Here is a 19,508-nt window from a genome sequence, read left to right as displayed (position 1 = left end):
TGTGTCTTTAGGCTTGAAAAGCACTAACATCAGTGCAGTTTAGTAATCTTAGTCACATGCTTGTAGATTACTATTTTTATATTATCACATGATTCCTTTTTAAGTTAAATTTTGTTAGCCTCAGTTCTTGTATCCCCACCTGATGACGCCAAGTAAACCTGGTGAAATATTGTGCATAAAATAAACAAACGTTTTACTATGTACAACCGATAAAAAACTTGTGTAAATCTAAAAAAAAACAAAGCACAGTTATTTATAATACTAATATTTCAGTGTATTGTTTTGTTTATAATCACACATTTGTACTCTTTTTATAACTAGATAACTTTGCAGCTAAACTCAGCATGCTCCCAGTGGCACAGCGGTAAGTCTGCGGACTTACAACGCTAAAAACAGGGTTTCGATACCCGTGATGGGCAGATAGCCCGTTGAGTAGCTTTGTGCTTAACTACCAACAAAAGACTCAGCTTTCGGGTTTTGTTAACCTCGTGGTAGTAAGTTTGTCATGTGGAAAAGCATTCTCAAAAGTGAAGAATAAACTAAAACGGATTATATGTAAATATACGGGTTTCTTCGTGCTCAAACCTATCAAACTAAGGCACGGAACCAATTATAATGCATGAACTAAAAAACTATTTTAATACAATGGACCCGACATGTTTAGGCAACCTATCTTTCCCTTCTTCAAATGTATGTACCTATTGTGTAACCACTGGTAAAGGCAACCAGGGGCAGCGGAAACATGGCAGATCCTTTGTATTAAAATAGTTTTAATTCATGATCGAAAATTTGTTTTCGTGCCTTAGTTTGATAAGTGTTTGTTTTAAAATTGGATACACCTTTAATTATGGCATAAATCCTTTTTAACCGAATATCTTTTCAATGTACCACATCAAAATTCAACTGTAAAAATGTTTGGAAGAATTCATTACAGATTACAATGGATGACGAGATTCGCTTAATAGTCTACCTTAGATAACTCTGTGTGAATCTACAGATTCTGAATTTCAAAAGTGAAAAGGAGTAGGATAGTTGTGCATAGTTATATTTAAGTTTGTTTGTAGTTAAGCACAAAGTTACACAATAGGCTATTTGTGCTGTACCCGCCACGAATATTGAAACCTAATTTCTAGCGTTATAAGTCCGCGGACTTACAGCACATAAATATTTGAAAGCTAAATATTTTTCAATACGTTTCAGAACTGAAAGGGATACCGGCTAGAAAATACTGATGAAAAGAAGGCTTACAGAAAATTATTGGACATATGATTATTACCTGATTTTTTTTTAAACAAACTCATGGATCTAATATAATGTGCAAACTAAGGAAAGTCTCTATCTCAGAAGTATTATGAATGGTATCATTCCTTTTCATATAGAAGTGGTAAATCTGTAAGATTTTACTTCAAGGAAAAATCAAAGTATTGATATTGTGTACCATGTAATATCGCAGACGATTTTAATAAGTTATAATGAATCGTATAGAAAATACTTTATTTCTAGCGATCGTTACAGGGAAATAATGAATGTATTTTAAGAAATTCACATAGCAAATTATATAAGAACTCATTAGTGAAAGCAAAGATTAATATGTAACAATATGTCAACCCCATTATATCTGCCATATCCAGTTCCAACTAAGCCTTTCCGCATGTAACCCCTTACCTCCAGAAAGGCTGCGCGACCTAAACTACATTGGATTTCAACTTGAATCTGTATACTTGGAGAGTTTGGAAATAAAATGAAATAACCTAAGCATCATTCATAACAACACCGAACAGTTTATTTATGAATATGTGTTTGCGTATAATACTTTTTTGTCACTTTTATTAATAATTTGTGTAATGGTGGCGCCATCTAGCTGAAACTGGATATTAACAACATTATTTGAAAAAGACGACAAACAAGTTTGAAAAAAATGTTTAAATTAAAATTGTTTTTGAAGCTTGTTGGCAACCCTTAGAATTATAGCTTATATAAAAATATATGTATGTTTGCTAAACAAAGTGTTGAGAAATGAAGCCTTAAAAAATCATACAACTTTACAGACATAAATAACTTAATCGAAGTTAGAAGCAGTTAATTTATTATGTGATGTTATACTTCTTTTGATCGAATGGTAGAAAAGTGAATACAAATCAAAATTATATCAGGAAGATTTACTACTATAATGTACGCACTTAATATGTAACATTATGTCCTTCCAGCTACAACCATCTTAGAATGATCCAAAATTAATATGGACTTTAATCTGATTGCATACTTTGCGGCTTTATAATAAAATAAGAGCTTCAGTTCCCTACTAATCAAGACACATTAATAATTAAAACGAACACGCATAAGCAAACGTAATTTAACAATAAAACCTATTGTAGAAACATCTAGGTGGTACCCTTCACCGCAAAGCAAGATTCAAAATATGATAATTTGTATTGTCGTCTTGTAATTGAATATGTTCTTTGTATGTTTTAATGCAAAGAAATATAATATAACAAGTTTAAAATATAAAATTAGTATTATCAAACATGTATTAGAAACTCTTAAAACACTGCGAAAAAATCACTTTATATTTTTGTTTAGGTTGTAGTTAAGCACAGAGCTACACAATGAGCTATCTGTGCTGTACTCATCACGGGTATCGAAACCGTTGCGCCACTGTAGGGCTCAGTTACTGCATAAAGCAATGTACAATAACTGTTTTGATTTCCAGAACTAATACCGATCATGTAATCATTAACTCATTTTGACATACAGCTAGAACCTTGAACGAAGACAAATCACAATTATATCTGGTAAGCGTACTAATATAACGGATTCGCCAAACAACATTACGTCTTCCAGTGATACAAAACCAATATGTAAACCAAGAACCTCAAAAATAACAGGTTTCCAGTTGGAGCTAGCACTACATCTTTTAAAAGGTCCATGGTGCTATTTAAATATTTTTAAAAATTTTCCAACCGTGAGTAAATTCTAATCTCTATTTGGAAATGTGACAACAAGACGACATTGAGAGTTCCAGTTATTCTCTCTCTCTCTAAAACCAACAGGCAACCTTAAAAGCCAGCTTCTGATCTAGTTTCCGATTGTCGTAGGCAAAATGGATCGACCATTCCTCTCAGCAGCTTTTTTTTTAAAGAGTCATCAAGTGATTTAGTTATTAATGTAAACAATAGGTATACTTTGTATGGATAGCAATTTCTGATTAACTTGTACACTTCTCTTAGTATACCATATTAATACAACCAAGTATGAGATAACAATGAAGAGTAAGCACATATATACAACAAGATTATAATGGGTAGAATATTTCATTGTTACTTACTCCACTTAATTCATAATATCAACTTTTATTAATTTCAAGCACAAAAGTTGGACGAGACTACATTTACTGTATTGTAGTCATAAATGTTTAGTATCCAATTTATGTGTATGGTGCTTATTAGTGCCTTCAAATAAACTGAATAATTAGGCCTTGATAAACACAAATCATTCTAAAACTGAGACATTGCATTTGTACTTTGCTAACTTCTTTACACGACAATTTCCAGGGAAAGAGCTACAATTATTTTCAAGTTCTTCCTTGTAACCCTACAGTTATATAATTTAGTAGGCTCTGATCTTGTTTCTCAATTCTTTTAATCTGTGACTGATACCAAAACTTTATCTACTGAAAGTTACATGTAAACCATAGTTGAAACAGTCCAAAGTTTCATTTAGATATTTCATCTACAAAACAGCAAGTGGTGCCAGTAAAATATCCAGCTTTTATAACTATATGGTTAAATATATTTTGATGAATGACAACATTTTACCAGTATTCTATGACAAAATTCTTGTTGTTCCAAAAAAATAAAAATCACATGGATAACATTGTCATTTTTATACAGCGCTTAACCATTTTCATAGTGCTTTTTTTTTTAAAAAGTAAATAAATCATCAAAGCATTGTCAACCCCTTCCCCAACATCAATTTCTTTGGGGAGAACAGAGAAAAAAATACATCGTACAGCTATTAACTGATAATTATAATGAAAGTACTATATTTATATTTACTACAGCCCCGTAATCAATTAAATTTATCCCATTCTTCATTGTGAAGTTCTGTTTCTGTTACCTCATTTTCGTTACTAAATATATGTACAAGTTCGAATAAATATAGATCCTACCTTTACAAAAATTATTAATATCCATGTTTCAAAATTAGTATCATAATTATCTAAAATGTTATTTCTTTCAAAAGTTTAAAAAATTAATTAGTGCTGTAAATACACAGAATGAAAATATAATTTAATCAATAAATTTTATACTGAACTTTTAAATCATTTGTTTTAGTGTATGAATGTTGAATTTAAATATATGAATCTGTCTAATTATGGATTATACAGATATATTATCTACAATGCATTTAGTAGAGCCTGTGTTAATAAAACTCTACAACAGATTACATATGCTGGACACTACTACATGTAAATGATATCAAATGAAAAAGTATGAAACTCCACACATTTTTTTTTACATATAAAAAGTTACAACAATACGACCCACTGTTGCAATAAAATAGCATACTGTTAACTCTGTATATCTCATGACACATTTAAAAAATTATTAAAGCAACCAGCTCACACTAAATTTTGGCCTCTGATTCCAAATATAAATCCAACAAAAGTTCATACAAAGTGAAAATAACAAAAATCATCACGGAACTACTACAAAGTTATAGCTGTTACAAAAAAGTAATTACGCTGAAAAACAAACCTGGATAAATCATACCAACTCAAAAAAAAAGTTACAGAAAAATATTCAAACAAACAATGTCATCCCTACACCAACCAACCAAACAAAAAACAATCAAAATTCATTTCTTGGGTGTGTATATCCAACAAAGTTTCAAAAAAATTTAGAATAAAAGTACACACCATCAATAAAAACATATTATAAGGTAAATAATGTAACTCTTGTAAATGTAAATAATGTAATCTCTTCATTTTCTTTACAATAATCAAACTTATACCTATTTTTGTCTCTATTCTGCAATAAAAATATGTCTTATACAGGCTGTTTATCCAGGCCCCTAAGACTTTTAATCATTGAACTAAGTCACATAGGCTTCACTTCTTTTGAACTCTACAATAAAATATATTCAAACTAAGCTCTCTTTTTGGCTTGATTGTTTTAAAATTAGAAATTATTGAAATAACTTGTGTCAGTACCTTTCTTCAGCACATCCATAAAATTAATAAAAAGAACTATATATACACACATGTACCTTTTGCAAACCTCTCTTCACAGCTTTTTCTTTTACTTAGGTAGCATTACTAAATAGGCCTTGCATATATTTTTGTGTGTAGGTTTGGTTTCCTTATCTAAAAAGGAATATTGTCTCATCAGAAGGTGTTCAAGGGATATCTACCAGGATGATTGTGGTGATGGAAGAGTTATTCTAAGAACTCATGAATGAAAGCTAAGTAAAATATATCATGTCAACCATAGGACAGGAAAGTTTACAAAATTATCTGGGGATTGATAGGGAAAAAGACTTCTGATTTTATTGAGCAGTATTACGAAACAATACAATGAGGACACAAGTTTAAGGTTTGGAAATACACAGGCTCCAGTTAACTTTTTTCTCGCTGGATGGTTAACTAAAAGACAATAGTGAAGACAAGTATATTACAAGAGTTTAAGGGGGGGGGGGAGAATACATGATTTAAAAGTTTATATTATTTCCTAAAAAAATACAGTGCAAATTTAAATTTGTATGGGTGGTTGTGCAGGGAAATCCTTGAAGGACTAAATGGTCCTTTGTTGTCTGTAATGCTACATTAAATAAATATCTGTATTTTTAAGCAATTCTATATTGTTACCCCTTTTCATAATTCAGTTTTTAGAAATTATGCTTCATTTAAATAAATTGTGTTTGAAACTTTTCACCAAACCTATATACTTACACTAATAACGAGTTCAAAACACACGTACACCTCAAAATGAAGTCTCACAAAATTCTCTCTTTAGTGTATAAATAATATAGGTCTACAATCTGCTTCATTTTTCAGAAACTTAGAAAAAGTTCACGTTATAAAAGCTCATAAACAGTTAACAGTACAAGTGAATTACACTACTAATGAGCCTGTAGAAAGTTAGTCTTTTTTACATATAATAAGTTATTATTTTCTGAGTTAAGATACTGTCCCCTTTGTATAAAGCAAGTTAACCAATAAAAAAGAAAGATTTTTTCTTGCATCTTCACCCTCGTTTCAATAACAGGCTATGAAAAAATATAAGTAGGTGTAGTTTTTCATACAAATTCTGGATTTCTTTTTAAGTGATTGTGTTACAAATTTTATAAAAACTACAGTACCATAATAGATATGTTAACTATTGGCGAAAATATCCTTGACTTTCTTTCATGAAACTGAAGGTTTAGGTTCAAGTGATGTATCTATTAATACTACCACTACTAACTAAGTACTTCTTAATAATAATAGATTAGTGATACTGGTAGACAAGGCCATATTTTTTGTCATACTACTGGTACTATCTCACAAACTTTCTTCAGTTACATTTATTCCTAGTTTTTAAGACAAACACATGGTAAGTCACGATAGAATATTAACCTTTTTTTAGCATGCAAGTACAAAAACTTGTATTACATAATTATGAGATATTTGCTGAAAGTAGCGAGTGACAATGTAACACTAACAATGTCAATTGCAAGTTCCACTGCACTGTGTAGCAGGTTTAACTGTAACTTAAGCCTAGTCCGTACTATTACTGGAAATTTCCCTGTCCTTTGTTGTTATTTTTTTCAATTGCTTTGACTAAACTGAGCTTAAATTATACAAAATAAAAAAGTAATTTGATATTCTGTTAAGAATATCTGAAACTTGTAGTATTATTAAACAATATTAAGTGATTAACAAATATAATCAGTATGACTGTTGCTAGTGTTTTTAATAACGGTACGCGAGGTACAACGTGCGCTACCAAAACCATCGGCTGTTATTTTCATTTTAGAACTTAAGCCAAGGGTAGTATTAACATTACTATTAGTATACTAGGCCTAATTTTTTATCACATACTGAATTTGATTTTTAGTTTAAGGATCACAAACTCAGTTTCCAAGGTTTTGCGTGGACTATTTATTTTTATACTAAAGCAATCTGCCTTAGCTGAAGAAGAAAAAAAAACCTGAAGTTAATATATAAAAAAGTAATACTTTCTTACGTATACATTAAGTCTAATTGTAACCTTCGTACGTTCTTTACCAAGACGACATCTAGCGGTTCCACAACTAAGTCAACAAAAGTGTATTGCCAAGTTTGGTATGCCTTGCATACAAAAATAATAATAATGATAAATATTTTTCTGAAAACACAACTGAACAACAACGACATATTAATTTAGTGTTAGAGTAATAATTTAAATTCTAGAGTGGCGCTCAACTTTTGGAGCTGTGTTCGTTTGTAGGCAGAAAGCTACACCGGTTTCTAGCGGTGTTAGTCCGCACACATACCGCTGTGCCACTGGGGGGATTGGGGTTGTGCGCATTATAAGAATACCCAACAGTTGGCGGTGGGTGCTGTTAACTAGCTCCTTTCCTCTAGCAGTTCAAAATAAGGAAGAATTTGTGCAGTTTTAAGGAAATATCCGAAACAAACTCTCAATGTATATAAAACGCTTTTAAAATAAAATAATTATATTCTACAAATAGATCTTTCATCACTCAAAAGTACAAGTGATATTTTTTACCTTCCTGAATAATTTTTCTATGAAACTCTTGTCTGATATGCTTCCTGGATTTGGGCATAGTATGTACATTATCTTTTCATGCACGGAACTAGGAAAGAAAGTAGCTTACCAGAAACAAGACTTTTGCAACAAGGTTTGCATGGGCTGTGGGTCGCCACTGCCTTCGGTTTCTTCTGTACACTAAGTTCTTCGATTGAACCCGTCCCCAGGCTACTGTAGCAACGATAAGCGTGGTAGTGGTAATTGTGGAACTGCAATCCGTATAACTATAAGAGCTAGTGATGAGACGTCATTGAAAACTTCCTATCTGTGATTGGCTGCCCTACCCCACGTGCTGGGTGTTTCTGGTGGGTAGAGCAACTAATGATGACGTAGCTCACCCAGAAAGGCGGGTGTAAGAAGTCGAAACTGTATGGCAGGGATTCCGTCTCTTACTAGCAAGTGGTGTGGTTGTTTGGTGAATGGGGTTAGTAAAATTCAACATTTACTAAGGCTTAGCATCATGGGTAATATTATTAAATAGTATTCAACGGCGATAGATATTTAGTTAGGAATTTAAAACATTTGTATTTCACGACCACAATTTCTAACCTAATAACACTTAAAACACATTCTGTGCATTAAAATTAAAGGATATATATCATACTGATACTGAATGAAAGTGTACTGTAATGATACTATATATCATTGTGATGCTGCTCGCACAAAATGTGATGCAGTGTGAAGCCTATAATTTTTTTCAGAATTTTTGTTCTATATCGTGAAGTTCTTTAAGAATCTTATGAAAAGACATTATAGTTTCATCAACGTTGTTCATCCATACTTATCACAAACCATTTTTGTTTCGTTTTTATGTTAGTTGTTGTTGTTTTTGTAATCGCAAAGCTACACAATGGGCTATCTGCGCTCTGTCCACTGCGGGTAATAGAGCCCCAAATTTTAGCTATTTAAGTCCGTACGATTACCGTTGACTCGCTGGGAGATTTTTCTGTTAGTTCAAAGTATGTTCGGTTTCCAGTAATTAAACACTAAAAGTTACAATATATTTTGATCTTGAAACTCTTAAACTGTAAAATGTTCTATAGTTTACTAACGGTTTAGTTCTTGTGAATGCCAATACAAGTTTTTCCCCTCAAATTAAGGGTTAAAGAAAGCTAGGAGAATATTTAGCATGTATTGTAAAGATTTTTCAAACTTATCTTTTAAAACTTGATAACGAATAACCCTCTTTTAAGAAAATAAAAGTTTTGAAACGGCTTGACCGGGTAATGAAAAAACTTTATTGTAACTGTATGACGTTTCGACAAGATTTTGTCATCCTCAGGTACAATAATAATAAAGTTTTCATATTACCCAGTCAAGCCGTCTCAAAACTTTTATAAACTTATGTTTCTTTTTCTTCTTCTTAGAATGTCATATATATTCCTTTATATTCATAATCAGTTTCAATTTGTACGTAAAGTACTTATTTTTTATTTATTTATTCAACCAATACATACAACTTTAGAAATGCTATCATAAGTTGTTAAATAGACCTCAAATAACATAAAAAATTGCTTGATATATGAGATTAGCAAAAGGGAACAGAAATATGAGAATAAAAATTATTGTAACTTTGCTAAACATTTCTTATAAAATACTACACTGTAATATTTAATCTGCAGAAAAGCTGTTTGGATATGTTAATGTTGCCTTTTACAGTAGATGTGTTATTTGTATAATACATTAGTACTTGTCACTGATTTCTGTTCAGTAATATACGTCTGTGGTAACTGTAAGATTACCATAGTATTATGAAAATAAAAAAGTTGCACGAATATATTAATATATAAACTATCACTATTTTGAAACTTTAAATGTTATATCTTCATTTTTTAAATCGATATCAATGTCATTGTGACAGAGAATTCAAATATCGAATGTTGCTGTTGAATGCAGAAAAAGGATATATCCAAAAGTTACTTTAAAATATTTCGCTATGTGTTTAGTGTTTTTTTTTCTATTTATCCAGCCTAACAATAACTTCAAAGTATATTCAATCTTAGTAAGGCTATAGTTTTAGGCTTAACTATGAACAGTGAGTGCCTTCAAATATGTGAGCCTAAGCCAAAATCTTCATTTAATTTGCATATTTCATTACTATTTACATGTAATTTCAGTATATTTCAATTTCATTTACTGATTTAACATCTATGTTTAAGAAATACTTTGGAGTTTATTTTTCATTGTCATATGTTCAAAGCAATTGTCATGAATGTTGTGTATTCGTTAGACAACCAGCTTATAAAATGGTTAACGTAAAATAAATAAATACATGTATTTCCAAATATATGTAAAGAAGTGAAATCAAAATTAATCGTTTTGCCTTCGTTACACAAGCATAATAAAAACTGTGTTGTCAATATGCGATGATGTGTTTAAAATAACAAATATTGTACATATATTATTTTATAGTTTTATAGAATTAAGTTAATATTAGAGGATATTTTGAATAAATAATACTTCGAACATTTCTTTATTATTATTTTTTGGTCCCCTTGTAGCACATAATCAACACATAACAGTCACTCAAACGTTTCTGGATTCCTATAAATATTATTACAGACGATAAATAACCTAATAATGATCTAGTTCAATCCACTAACATCTTAATTTTTTTCTTTTCATTCAAAGATCATGTGTTACTATGACGCATGCAAAAAGCTGGTCAGTCATCTGACAGCATGGTAGTTTTAATTAAACTTTGTCACGAGATCCCTTGTTTTTGCGTTATATACATACATATATATATATATATATATATATATCGTGCCCTTATTTTTACAAAGTACTTCTTATTAGTCTACTACTCCCGTGTCTACGGATTTACAACCCTAGGTTTCGCTAGATATTAGATAGGGACACTCAGGACAAATATCCTGAAATCATGTATAAGCTTAATAAGTAATATGTTTTTTAAAGGGAAACGTAAAGAACAGGATGAAGTAGCACATATTTCAAAGAAAAAAATACACAAATAACCTTAAAACACACTCAATACCTTCAATTTCTTGCACATATCTATGCTTCTTAATGGTACAAGATTGTGGCGTACGGTTTTAAAAGCTTCCGAGCTGACAGATAACAATAACACGTTTCGGCTCTAGGCCTAACTAGTAACGGCTGGCCACCCGATGACTCAGTGGCGAGTCTGAAGATTTATAACATTAAAAACCAGGTTTCAAAACCCAGCACATAACCCTGTTATGTATCTTTGTCGTTAATAATAAACAAACAAAAAGCGGCTTTTAAATTTCCTTTTGTTATTCATTGTAAATTTATCGAAGCGACTAAAGTCTTTTTGTTTGTGAAAAACAATTTTTACTTTACTAATTAGTTGGTATGTGACAATTAAATTACTTTAACAGTTAAATAAACGAAACTTATTTTTGCATAGTTAAATTTTTATATAGAAAATCATAATCAAAGAAGGTAATTTCATTATTTACTACAACCAAACGCAAAGTTAATTTTATTTGCATCCACAAATATTATGCCTGAACAAAGTTTTTCTGTTGGACAAAAATTTACGTTAAGTACTGAAAGTCATGCATGAATATAAAAATAGACGATTTGGCTACTATGAACTTTACAAAGTGAAAAGGGTTATTTTCAACAAGCGATCTGTAACATACTTAAAATTGTATGTTCATTAATTAAATGGTTACGTTTCTACTATACGGGTATTCTTAATATGATTTCGGGTAGTATTATATGCCGTACGCAAAAGCGGATATAGTTTTTTATATTTTTTTAAAATTCGGTCAACTGTAAGTGATGGTTGATTTCAGTTATAATATTTTAGAAAATTGTTTTCATTGGAAAGTGCTCTGTAGTTATGATTGTCTAAATTTCTATTCTTTTGTTGTTGTTTTTTAAATTTAGTTTAACCAGAAAAGTAGTTAAAACATCATTTTTGACTCGCAAACAAACTGTAATAATAACTGTTGGTGATAAAGTAACAGTATGCTTTGAGTGCCTAAACCGATTGACGAAATTAAAACATTTTCTCAAAGATATTCAAATCTTTCCCTAATATAAAAACTTTTAAGAAGATGTTTACCATTTTTAGTTCCAACCAAAAGTTTTTGATGCTCGCTTAATTTTTATAATTCTTCACTCATTAAATGAATTATTTTGTGGGACTTCTATATTTTCTTATTCAACTTGTTTGGCAATGGACAATTAGTTTACTAACAAGGCTTTCGTTGCACTACTTTTTCTTCTTCTTATAATACAGATAAAACTCTGGGTATGTTGATACCTGAGCTATCTGGGCCGTTTATTCTTTTTTGTTTTGTTTTTGTTTGCCTCCCCTCTTCAGTGGCTTATAACGCTAAAAACCAGGCTTCAATATCTGTGGTGGGCACAGTACAGATAGCCCATTGTGTAGCTTTATGCTATATATATTGGTGAAGTAAAATGGACCCAAAGCCCCACAGATATAGATACAAATATTCTTTTTCTTTTGGGCATATCCAGTACGTTAATCCAAAAATCTGGATGATTAAAACATTATCTATATATGTCAAAGTACCGACGAAATTGTAATTCAATTTTTGTTGTTTTCAGGTTTTTACCATATGATATAGATATAAGGTACTAAGAATTAGAGAAGTTTATTTAACTTCGAATAGCTGTTATAGGTAGTCTGGCATTATGTGTTATAAGGATAAAACTTAACACAAATTTGTTTGAATTTAGAGTATGAATCGGAATAAAAAGTAAAGTAACAAAATTTTCTAGTCGTTTGAAAATACGTTTAAATTTGGATGTATTTGTAAATGTATTTATCCATTGTGTACGAAAGATCTTTATTATGAACTAGACTAAATAGTACCTGTTATAACCACTCGCACCATTATATAATAGTGTGTTGTCTGTCAGTTAGTCAGTAGACATTAAAATGACGTCACATAAGGGACGATTAACGTTGCAGTTTGTACTGTCGTGACGTCATGCCATGAATCACTAGAATAATTATGCACTCTGTAGGCTTCAACATAACATGACATATGAACTTCAACGGCAAGAAATAAAAATATTTATTACTCTTAATTTGGGTTATATTTACTCTGATTGATAAAACACTAAAACAGCACAGTGTTTTAATTTTTACTAATCATATTTCTCTTTTCTGTGAAGAGTAAGAAATTCGAAACCAGCAATATGAAACATCAATGTAGAATTGATTTTACTAAAAGGTTAGTTCGTTTATTACATATTTTTATTCACACTAAATGTTGAGGATGGATCAGAAGAGTGTGTGTGTGTGTGTGTTTCTTATAGCAAAGCCACATCGGGCTATCTGCTGTGTCTACCAAGGAGAATTGAACCCCTGATTTTAGCGTTGTAAATCCGAAGACTTACTGCTGTCCCACCGGGGGACAGATCAGTTTGTTTGTAGTTATGCATAAAGCTACACAATAGGCTATCTGTGCTCTGCCCACCACGGGTATCGAAACCCGGATTCTAGCGTTGTAAGTCCGCAGGCATACCGCTGTGCCACTGGGGGGCAAATTGTGTACTAGTATTAGGAAAATATGCATATTTTCAAAGCATAAGTAAAAACAAAAACTGGAAAAAAAATGATTTTACATTTTTAATAAAAGAAAACTTTTGTTTACCTTGTAAAAATTATATAAGTAAATGACAAGTTGAAATATGTTACAAAAATTTGGCTTATAACATATTGAAATTCTCTCTGTTTTTTTTTTAACATTGTAAATGCACGTATTGAATATTTATTCGTGTATTATATTGCAAGCTCTTAAATAACTCACCCTAACAATTTTACAATTGTAATTGTTTTCATGGGGGAATAACGTTATGCATTAACTTTGAAATTACTGTTTTATTGATCTTAAAGACATCAAAGGCATTGAAACAGAAATAACCAACAAATCAGTTTTAATAAGTTACAGTAAAAATCATGAATTGTAATATCGACACATGTAAAGCTGTCTATGAAACTTATCTTTAAACAAATGTCTTACTGGAGAGTTTATATATAGGTACGTGCGAAATATAACCTATACGGACTGAAAGACTTCAAGCACGTCACTTTAACCATAGATTTGTACTTTGTGGTTGACAGAGGTTATTAAACTTGTAGTTGTATCAGAAGGCCTGTTTCTACGTGCACGTGATTTTCTTCCAGATCGAACGCCAATAAAGTAGTGGCTTCTTTCACGTGATGTATATGCGAATGTGCAAATTTTCTTCAAAATATTTTGAAGTTACAGTACTAGTTTAAAACTAATCTAAAACTCAGACGGCTAGACATGCCATGATCTGTCTGTAGAGACGAGACGGAAACTCCAGTATTTTGATTCATGCACGTGCATGCAGCTGTTATGATACACCTAAGTTCATAACAACTGTCTCCCTACATAGACTATCTTACGTGTACATAAATATGCATGTGTATACGTCGTATACCACTAGCGAAACAAAAAATGTTTTATAAAAACTCCATAAGAATTATTTATAACAATGCGAGTAGGTTCTCAAAGATAAACTATTCACCCTTGCAAATAGCATATCAAAAATATCGCATCTGATAGAACAATTCCAAATTATTTCACTTATCAGTAAAAGATATGAAACGACAGAATATTTTCTCTCATTCGAAATAGCTCCATAAACGTATGAATTATATAATGAAAAAAACAAAAAAAACTCGAGAATTACCCAATCAGAAAATTATGCTAAACCTGTTTAGTTACGTACAGTGATCTATCTATCTGACCTTATTAAAGATGTAACACTACCTTACAACCTAGTTAAGATCGTTTTGAATTTGTATTTTGCACTTATGTTCCGCCGTCCCTAATTTTAAACTACTGGCCAAAGAAAAGGTAGCCAATCAGCAACATCCTACCACTCATCATTCACTCCTATAACTCACCCACAAGTAAAAGTGCGGTATCTCGAAGATTCGAACCCGGCTCGCCAGCTCCAAAACTTTACCACAGATTAACTTGCGCCCCTGTTTCTCTAAACCAACTGTTATATGATAAAGATTTTACAATGTAGATGACTTAAATAATATTGTTCGTACTGCTCGCCAGCTCCAAAACTTTACCACAGGTTAACTTGCGCCCTTGTTTCTCTAAACCAACTGTTATATGATAAAGATTTAAATAATGTAGATGACTTAAATAATATTGTTCGTACTAAATAGGTTACAATCTAGATAATATAATAGAAATGTTACATTGGTTTACATTTTAGCTGACTTAAAATAAACCGTACATAGCAAGGACATTACTTATTTTGTTTTACAAACTAGATTATTTAAACTGTTATTTAAATGATACAGATGTTACATTACATCACGGCCCGGCATGGCCAGGTGGATAAGGCGCTCGACTCACAACTTGAGGGTCGCGGGTTCGAATCCGCATCCCACCAAACATGCTCGCCCTTTCAGCCGTGGGGGCGTTACAATGTGACGGCCAATCCCACTATTCGTTGGTAAAAGAGTAGCCCAAGAGTTGGCGGTGGGTGGTGATGACTAGCTGCCTTCCCTCTAGTCTTACACTGCTAAATTAAGGACGGCTAGCGCAGATAGCCCTCGTGTAGCTTTGCGCGAAATTCCAAAACAAACAAACATTACATCACAATCTAATTATCGTGTACTAAATTCATTTATATGCTGAATGAAAACGTCATAGCCCTTTGCTGATAAGAAAAGACATTAGCAGAACGAGATGGCTAAACTATTTACAGTTAAAAGGAAGTTTTCATTCTGTTCTCCACAGAAGAAGAAAAACGTACTAGACAGCAACGGTTTTCGAAACCATGGACCTCAATCTGTATCAAGGTCCTTATCCGTAAAGTGAAGGATGAAGATACAAAATGGAATTCTTCAACCACCACCCACCCTAAAAAAAAAAGTTGCGATGAAGCTGGAAATATCTGTTTTTACCGTTAAAATGAACATAAATAATGATTTGAAGCTCATGAAGGCTCATAGACTTTAGTCTATATTCATAGACTAAAGGTTCGGAGAAAGATGACTGAAGCATCTGAAATCGCAACAATCCCATTAGACTACATACATGTCAAGTCCCTTGATGCAACTCTCAATAGACATTTGTGCTTTTGGTTTGTTTAACATGATATTGGAAGCGGACATCCATGTAACGGGTTTGTGGACATTTTGTCTAGACGTATCGTTTAAGAATGACTTACTGTCCTTCGTAGAAAGCTTTCTATAGTGGAAATTGTGGTGTTGGGCAATGATGTTTGAGTACGATAGATGATGTAGGAAGTTGTATCAAAAACAAGCACGGGACCCGAAATGTCTTACTCTTAAAGTACGATAGCCTTCATTGAAAGATTTAAATGTAATATTCAAACATTGACATTTATTTTCATGTTTCACCATTGGAAATCAACATGTAAAGCTAATACATCGAAATGGCCTGCGTTTTCTAATGTATGTTTCATATTCTATATTCAAGCAAAGCAACCTAGATGAAATTTACCAATAGATTTATTTGTTTGTTTGAAGTTAACCACAAAGCTACACAGCGGGCTATCTGTGCTCTGCCCACCACGGGTATCGGAACCCGGTTTCTAGCGTTGTAAGTCCGCAGACATTTACCAGTAGTAAAATTTGAGGAAACTTGTGTTCTATTTAATCTCTTCAACAAACAGTAAAATGTTTTTGAAATAAATGAAATTTCTCAGTTTTCGATGTTAATAACTTTTCAAAACAAACAATATATTTGAGTAAAATGCTAAAAGTAAAACCGTATATAACAACATAGACATTGAAATTATTAAACGTATGCGTATATACATATAGGCATACAGTAATATGATGCTTTTAATTCATTTAATACATAACCATTCACGTGCTGAATAATGGATATTTTATATTGGTCTGGTCTGTAAAACAATTTGTAATTCAATATTTGTACTTTAAACATTTTTAAGTTACAAAATTTTTTGATTTCATTTCCTTCTGGAAAAAACTTCAGCAATCATTGATGTCATCATAACAAACACTACTAATAAAATCAAAATTTAATTCAGATATTTTACATAAGCTTTATCCATTATAGTTTGTTGACAATATTCATTCATTTTGGTTCTCTATTTGCGGACTTATAACGCTAGAAACCGGGTTTCGATACCCGTGTGGACAGAGCACAGATAGCCCATTGTGTTGCTTTGTGCTTAATTACAAACAAACAAATAAATCTTAGCCCCCCAGTGGTACAGCGGTATGTCTGCGGACTTATAACGCTAGAAACCGAGTTTCGATACCCGTGTGGGCAGAGCACAGATAGCCCATTGTGTTGCTTTGTGCTTAATTACAAACAAACAAATAAATCTTAGGTCAGTTTCCACCTGGTGTTAGTCTGAACAACTATGGTGAATTTTTATGGACAAAATGAGGAAAAAAAACAATAATTGTCTCTTTAAGTCAATATTTTAACATTGTTGGTCGTTATTGTGTTCAGAGTACTTTTTGAAAAAAAATAAATGATTGATTTTAAAAACCTGTGCATTCTGTATATTGTGTATTCTGAAGCGAGGAACTGCTGTTCAGCAAGTTTCTCAAACACACGATCAAGTTCTAATATATTTTGTAAAATTAGATGCTTCAGAAAATTCTCTTCAGTAACATGCAAGGAACCACCGAGAAGAAATATTTTCCATTTTCTCAACGTGTTTGCTTCTTCTTGTAAGGAAATTGCAAAATTATTGATTTTCTTTTTAAGTGTATTTGTTCAGTTTCGACTCTTTTCTGTTTAAGACATTCGTACCTTTAATATATCTATATAATTTTGTAATCATTCAAACATTTTGAAGAAGAGGAGAACCCCCTTAAATTATCTATTTTTTTTGTCTTTTCGTGATATTCAAAAGAATTATTGTTGTTTTTTATCAATCAAAATGTCTAGCAATGTTTCAGCAAATGTATACATTTCAAATCAAATCGTTGTAATTAAATATGAGCATAAGTAGTTTTTTACATATGATGTCAACTTATCGATAGTGAACTGAAAGCAATACTATATTCATACAAACTAATAAATATGAGCTACTTATTTGTAAAAAAATTGTTTTTTTTTTTACTTACTATATTTTAACTTAAACAGCAAAATATTACTTTAGACTTAATATTGACTATACACACACACATATATCGAATAGAGTAGACGCCTAAAATTCACTTTCTTTCTTCTTTTATTTCTTTTTTGTTGTTATTTCTTCACAAATGTCTCTTCTTTTTGAGCATAATCACTAGGAGTGGCATAACGCTTTGTTACTAAGGTGATATACAAGAAACTTTGTTCTTCCATCTTCGGAGCTGAACGTTAACACCCGATTATACGGACATACTCAGCCGAACTTGAATATCTCAAACACACGGTTCTTGTCGAAATAAAATTCAGTTCTGCCTATTTCATTTAATATTTATTTTGCCTAATACTCTATATCGGATCAAAAAGTAAAGTGTCGGTTCCAGATCGGCTACCTCTATCCACTGATATCTCGAACAGAGTCTCAAAATCTGTGCCACTTTGAAACACTGATACTACTACTCGTATATAAATGTGCAAACTAGGAAAACGAAAACATTCACACGAAGAAAGATACTGTAACTAAGGTGACAGAATCCACTCAACATTTCGAAGAAAGGCTTATCAGGAATGGAGTTCCTCTGACTGCTGACGTTACTACTGTTTGTAAGAAAGCTAATACGTACAAGAGAAACAAAATACGTGCTTGCTAATGCAGCAACGGCAATGGAGATGCAGGAATATATAGGCTAAGTATTTCAAATAAACGTACAAAACATGAAAGAATTCACACAGAAGAAAAACACAATAACAAGTTATCAGAATCCAACAACATATACTAACTATCTCAGCATAGTCAGTATTGGTGTTAGCTCGTGATTTCCACTTCTTCTCGTTCCAGAGACATTGTGATCAGAGGTATCAACTGCCAAAATTCTAATGTTCAGTGTACTGAGCCTAATATACAACTATATATATATATATAGAGAGAGAGAGATAAAAAACAAATAAAGGAATTTTACATTTTCTCTGTCTAACAGTATAGTTGAGTTTCCCATACAGCTTATAGGAAACGCATACTTAAAATATTTCAAAGGTAATTTGTAGGTATGTATTTTTGTTTGTTTCTTTGTTTTTAAGCGCAAAACTATTTCAATGGGCCATATTCGCTGTGACTATGGCGGGTATCGAACACCAACTTTTAGCGTTGTAAGCCATCAGACGTACCTCAGAGACACCGGGAGTGTTTCTACAATAAACCTTGCTTGAAGTCTATACTATTGGTTTTTTTTTTGTGTTGTTGCTACAATAAACCTAGTATGTAGCCTATACTTTTACTTTTATACGTTGTTGACTCAGCAAAGCCAGCGTTTGAATTATACACTTGGTATATATTGTTGACCCCATAAACCTAGCATGTATTCTATATTCTTGGTGTTGTATATTGTTGACACCATAAACCTAGCATGTATTCTATATTCTTGTTGTTGTATATTGTTGACCCCATAAACCTAGCATGTATTCTATATTCTTGGTGTTGTATATTGTTGACACCATAAACCTAGCATGTATTCTATATTCATGGTTTCATATATTGTTGATACCATAAACCTAGCGTGTATTCTATATTCTTGGTGTTGTATATTGTTGACACCATAAACCTAGCATGTAT

General features: G+C 31.9%; 1 protein-coding gene across 5 annotated transcripts in view; it reads right to left on the bottom strand.

Moving 5' to 3' along the window:
- The window catches only part of LOC106465536 (NGFI-A-binding protein 1-like), a 186,168-nt gene extending 178,182 nt beyond the window's left edge, over positions 1-7,986 (bottom strand). For 2 of the 5 annotated variants that reach the window (XM_013925759.2, XM_022393449.1), the window contains exon 1: positions 7,861-7,978. The gene's annotated coding sequence lies outside the window, so the exon portion shown is untranslated. Of the gene's footprint in view, positions 1-7,226; positions 7,235-7,860 lie in introns of those variants that run through there. The other 3 variants (XM_022393447.1, XM_022393444.1, XM_022393445.1) reach the window with 3 other exon arrangements.
- Positions 7,987-19,508: the final 11,522 nt, after the last annotated feature.

This window comes from Limulus polyphemus, unplaced genomic scaffold (assembly GCF_000517525.1).
Source record: "Limulus polyphemus unplaced genomic scaffold, Limulus_polyphemus-2.1.2 Scaffold1974, whole genome shotgun sequence".
NCBI classification, from domain to species: Eukaryota; Metazoa; Arthropoda; class Merostomata; order Xiphosura; family Limulidae; genus Limulus; species Limulus polyphemus.
Note: the sequence above shows the minus strand (reverse complement) of the source record. Positions and strands in the feature narration are given on the sequence as shown.